Raw genomic sequence first — 5,587 nt, 5'->3', positions numbered from 1 at the left:
AGAAAAAGCGCACAGGACGCAACCGGGTGTGTGGACAGCGCACAACGTTTGCTCATCCTGCATCCAGACCACACCGCCGGGTCTCTTCCAGCCTGGCGCTTCGTGCCCCTGACGGGCCCCAGGCCACTGACACTCAGCCCCAAGGACCGGTCTGCAGCCTTTCTCTCCCACCGCCCCCCATTCCTTTCAGTCTTCCCAGAGACAGGGTCCCGCTGAGCGCAGCCCTACATGGTGCTGTGGGAGGGACAGTGGGGGTAGGGGGGTCAGGTCACGGGGTCGCCCCTTCGAATTGCTCTCAGCTTGGCCTCGGATGCCTTTGCTGCGAGTCTGATGCCCCGGCGGGGGAGGGCCCGGCCCCTCTGGAAGGATGAAGGAAGGTCCAGGTTCTCAGGGCCCCTTGGCCAGGGCTCGGGGACAGGAGGATGCAGGCCGAGGAGGAGGGGCTGGGGGGGGGAGCTGGCACGCGGGAGTCCCCTGGGGCCACCACCGGCGTCAGGTGCGGGGCATCGAGACCGGCGGCGCAGCGTCGGCCTGGGGCGCGGGGCCTGGTGGCGCCCAGGGGTCCCCGCGGGCAGGCCGGGCAGGGTGCTTGTGCCCCGACACTCTTTTGTCTGATAACTAATTTGAGTTAATGCGATCTTTATGTAAAGCTAACAGCGGATAATTGTCTATTTTCTCGCCAACAATCTCCATCACAATCACTTATCTGGAAACCTGCGGCTGGATTAATCGTTATATCCGCGAGATGAGCGTCCTGTGAACCGCGGAGAACGCGGCGGGGACCGAGAAACGCCTGCGCAGCTTGCGGGCCGTGCGGCCTTCCTCAGGGATTGCTCTGACTCTGCGGCTGGGGGACAGGGGTGCAGGAGGCGGGGCGGGGGGGGGGGGGGGGGGGGCGTGGACCTGCGGGGCCGCGGGGCCTGGGCAGGCGCTCCGACAGGGTCCACGCGGCCCAGGAGTCGTCAGTGCCAGAATCGGGATCAAGTCTCCTGACGGGGGAGGAGAAAGTTTGTTCCCCCTTATTTTCTGCAGAAAAGATTCTCCCTCCATCTGGGTCGCTCCTGCTTCGCGCCCAGCCCGGCCACCTGTTACTGTCTTGGGTCCCTCCTCCAGGAGGCCCATAGCTGCACACGGTTGGCAGCACTTACAGCCCGCCCCTGTGATTGGTGCCCGCGTGGAGAGAGCCTGCCGGTGGGGGCGGCCGAGCAACGGGGCGGGCCTCAGGGGGAAAGACCCCTGCAGGACAGAGAGTTGGTCTTTCTGAGCCGAAGCGGAAGCATCCTGCGGTTCTCTGCGCGCCCCCACTGTGTGCCATCTACGCACACCGAGCACCCTGCGCCTGGGCACTTGGGAGGAGACCCATTCTGCTGACTTCCGCTCGCATCTGCCATCACACCTTTTCAAAGTGGTGTTTCTGGAAAAGAGAAATTCGCTTTCGGTTTGTGACAGTTTGGGGCCACATGGAAACTGTGTTTCCCTCCTGGCAGACTCTTAGAACTGTAAGAGCAAAGGCATACAGTAAAATAAAATGCCATAAAATTGTTGGATTTTTTAGGTAAAGGTGGACCCCAAACTACCCCCCAAATGGGGGGTGTAAAGTCCTGTCAAAATCTGCAAGTCTTCCGTTCCGCCCCCGCAACTCCCTGAGGCCTCCACAGGCCGACAAGCAAACCCTCCCTCCCGGCGGAGAGCGGGCCTGGCCGGCTTCCCCAGGCGCTTTGTGCCGCGGCCTCGGGAGTCACCCGCCTCCTGTCTCACCTGAGTCTTGTCACCGTGTCACCGCGGCCATCTCCAAGTGATCTTGGAACAATGCCGGTCCCCGCGGCAGAGCCGCTGGTCAATCAGGCAGAACGGACCGTGCAGATGGACTGGGGGCCACGCTCGGGGAACACTGCGGCCCATTGTCCCCGGCGTTTCAAAGCGCCGAGCAGCTGCGCACGCTTGTCGCCTCAGACCCTCGGCTGCCACACTAATGTCATCATCGCGGAACGTCAGATTGTGAGCACGATACAGTCGGATTCATTAGCAGCCTTCTCCGCAAAGGTCTCTCTTGTCTATGACAAGTTTCAGACTCCAGACCCCTCTCTGTGGGGAGGGGAGGGGGCACTTGGCAAGTGACAAGAGCTGAAGAGCCAGTTTCCTCTTTCTGGTGAATTCTGAGACCGGCCTGGGGGTTCAGAGCGCGGAAGTCTGACCCGAGGGGCTCAGATTTCCAGGCACCCCTGTGTTCTGAGTGGCGCTTGCAACCGTAAAGCCCCAAGGGCTGCACACAACAGGTGGGGTGGCCTCCACAGACGCCTTCCGCTCTGGGGCTCACGCAGTGAAAGATCTGAAGTCTTTTCTGTAGACCGGACTCGAAACCGCACCCGTTGGAGCAGTTGTGCCCAAGACGGACAAGCTGGTCACACCAGGCAAGCTCCTTGGCGGGGCGAACGGCCTGCCAGCTCTGAGCGTGTCACAGGCCGGCACCTTGTCGGGCTCCCGAGTGGCCACCCCGATGCTGCCATCCTGCCTCCTGTCCCCTTGCCGCCTGTTCCCACCCCCCCCTTCTGGGTGACCTCTTTTTGGCAGGACTTTGCGGGCAGCCTGGGGCACCTGCAAATACAGCTCAGCCCTCTGGCCTCCAGCCAGCTTCCTTCCCCTCCCCACCCGTGGCCTCCGTTAACCTGTCCTTCCTCTGCCTGCTTCCAGGCGTCCCCACCCTTCTCCTCTGCCCTCCCCCAGGGCTGGGATTTCTATGGCCATCACATGGGGAAGTTCAAGGACATTCCAGCCGCAGCTGAGAAGCAGATGTGGAGGCCCGGGTGCAGAGGGCCAAGTCTTCCCTGAGTGCCCAGAGGCTCCCTGGGGCCCTGAAGACCCCCGACATGTGCCTCAAAGCCTCTCAGGTGCCTCTGGTTTCCTGACGGACCAAGGTGCCACCAGCCATGTTTTCGTGAACACGAGGAGAATGACCCCGTTTGGTGGGTCTTGTTTGCCTGGGTGTCAGGGTGAGGGGTGCAGATGACCCAACCACAGGTGGTCACTTTAGGGGCACCTCTAGGGAACTGACCTAGAACCTCCCTCTTTTTTCTCCCCAGAAAATACGACTTGGGCCCTGCCCCTGTGGTTGCTCTTGTAAATCTCTGTGGGTCTTCACCGGCCCTGGGCCTGGGACCCCCAGCACCGGTGGGGCGCCCTCCCCCACGAGTCCACAGGGCTGGGGGTGCAGAGGCAGCTCACAGGAGCCCCTGGCCAGCACCCCGAGTTGCAGGGGGACAGTGGTTTTGCAGGTTTGGAGCCCCAGTGTCTCCGCAGGGAGTAGACAGCATCCGGAGCCCTGGGGGTGTGCGCAGTGCATGTGGGAAGGGCCGCAGAGGCCCGGCCGCGGCTCAGCCCGGGCCACAGGGGGTTTCCTTGGCCGCATGGGCCTCTTCCTGCAGGAGGCTTTGGCCCCTGAGCCTGGAGCCCGGAGCCCGGACTCGCCCCGGCCTGCCCCCACCCGCATGTCCACTGCCTTCTACACTTGGGCCCTTCGCATACAATCAATCCACAGCCACACACACCTTACACACTCACAGCTCCTCATCACATGTACCTCTCCCACACACACCTTACACACTCACAGCACCACACGCACGCACACCGTGCCCTCACATTCATGCAAACACCCAGAGGCTCTCTCTGGGATGTGAGCGTGTGCACCCCGGAGCCACACGAGTTCATTGGTGGACACCTCCCCTGCCCCGCCCACAGGTCCCTGCGGGTCCTGCAGTGCAGGCTGGCTGGGGTGGGGGAGGGGGCAGTGACCCCTGGCCCCCCTCCCCGCCCCGGAGGGAGAAGCCAGAAGCCACACCCACCCTGGGAAGAATACGCTGCTAGGTACACTCACCGGGCACTTGAACTCATCTGTACAGAATTCAACAGACACAGCAGAAAAGTGACGTCAGGAAGGACACGGCTGGCGGTTTCCGAGCCCTTCCCTCCTGAGCGGAGAGAGTGGGCGGAGTTACCGCGTGGTCCCCGTGGTTCCGCGCTGCCTCGCTGTGGCCCCGCGTGGCCGTGGGGCGCTCGGGTCACGGCCGCCCGCCGCTCGCGGAGCTGCGGTGCGGAAAGCCCAGCGGAGCGCCTCCGCGGCGGCTCACGTCCGGGGTCATGCGGGAATGACCGTATTTTGGGGCATATAGGGTAAAATAAGGTACATTTTTGAAGTTAATTTCTTCTTTCTGCCTCTTTTACTTTTTAAAAATGTAGCTTTTAGGAAATTTAAAGTGACCCACGGGTCTTCTGGTTGTGACTTGCCGTCACTTCCCAACGGCTCCTTCCGGAAACGGAGGTGGCCACGGCCGCTCCTGGCGGCAGGAGGCCGTGGGGACCCTCCGGCGGGCAAGTGGGTCTTGTGGCGGCCGCACTTGGTCGTCGGGCCTCCGCCCTCTTGAGGGGGCGCACGCTGGGCGCAGGATGGCAGCCCACGGCATTTTATCGCTTGACTCGTGTTCTTTCCCTTGTAACTTGACTTCCGCCCCATTGCTGGGCTGCGATCCGTCAGCGACCTTCGGTGGACCCGCAAGGAACTTCTGAAGACTCTGGCCACGGAGGTAGGCTTCTGCCCAACCCTAAATGATGGCACAATGTCTACACAGCCTGGAGCAGCCCTTTCCTGTAACTTCCGAACTTGAGGTCAGCATTTGGGTACTTTTCTGCCTTCCCGGTCCCGTTAGGAGGCATCACCACCCCAAGGCCCTGCAGCCGGAGCGGGGACTCACGGCCCCGAAAACGCTTTCTGCTGAGCAAGAACAGAACTCCTTCCAGATTTTTCATTCCTCTGATTGACTCATAGCTTTAAGATTTTGTGAAGTCACGGCTGGTCAAAAACATTACAATAAAACATTTGCATATTTTATTTTTCAACATTTTTATTGTAAAGAAAGTATTTGCAAATGGTCTACCTGAACATTTGAGAGACAAGATCTCTAGAAATAAAGTTATAATACTTAGAAATTATATATTGGGGCGCCCGGGAGGCTCAGTCAGTTGAGTGTCTGACTTCGGCTCAGGTCATGATCTCATAGTTCGTGGGTTCGAGCCCCGCGTCAGGCTTTGTGCTGACAGCTCAGAGCCTGGAGCTGCTTCAGATTCTGTGTCTCCATCTCTCTCTGGCCCTCCCCTGCTTGTGCTCTCTTTCTCTCTGCCTCACAAAAATAAATAAATATTTTTTAAAAAGAAATTATATATCGTCTTTTGATGGTAGCAAGAAAGAAGGGACTGTTCTGAGAACGTTGTTTATGATAGTCAGTGTAGCCACCCTGTGGAAGTTCTACATGTATGTGTCCTTGAAGGGCACATGCTGTGTTTTTACGTATTCACTGTGAGGATTATATAATTAATTAAGAATTTAGTAAAAATGTGAGGTGAGTCTCCTTCACCAATAAATTGGAAGTATCTAATATATAATTTTGGATAAAATTTAAAACTTGCTTTTGTCATGAAAGAAACTCTCTCTCATGGTAAGTGTCCATGTAGTGTTCTATTTTTGGCAGAATTAACTTTAACTAAGGGAAAAGGAAAATGTAGACTACCCGGAATGATCAAGGTTTTGTGGGTAAAC

General features: G+C 58.6%; 1 long non-coding RNA gene across 1 annotated transcript; it reads left to right on the top strand.

Moving 5' to 3' along the window:
- Positions 1–999: 999 nt before the first annotated feature.
- Positions 1,000–4,882, top strand: LOC115290424. The gene is made up of 2 exons (XR_003908073.1): positions 1,000–4,577; positions 4,701–4,882. It is a non-coding gene; the product is annotated as an uncharacterized LOC115290424 (long non-coding RNA).
- The last annotated feature ends 705 nt before the right edge of the window (positions 4,883–5,587 follow it).

Source organism: Suricata suricatta, chromosome 4 (assembly GCF_006229205.1).
Source record: "Suricata suricatta isolate VVHF042 chromosome 4, meerkat_22Aug2017_6uvM2_HiC, whole genome shotgun sequence".
In the NCBI taxonomy this organism is placed as follows: Eukaryota; Metazoa; Chordata; class Mammalia; order Carnivora; family Herpestidae; genus Suricata; species Suricata suricatta.
Note: the sequence above shows the minus strand (reverse complement) of the source record. Positions and strands in the feature narration are given on the sequence as shown.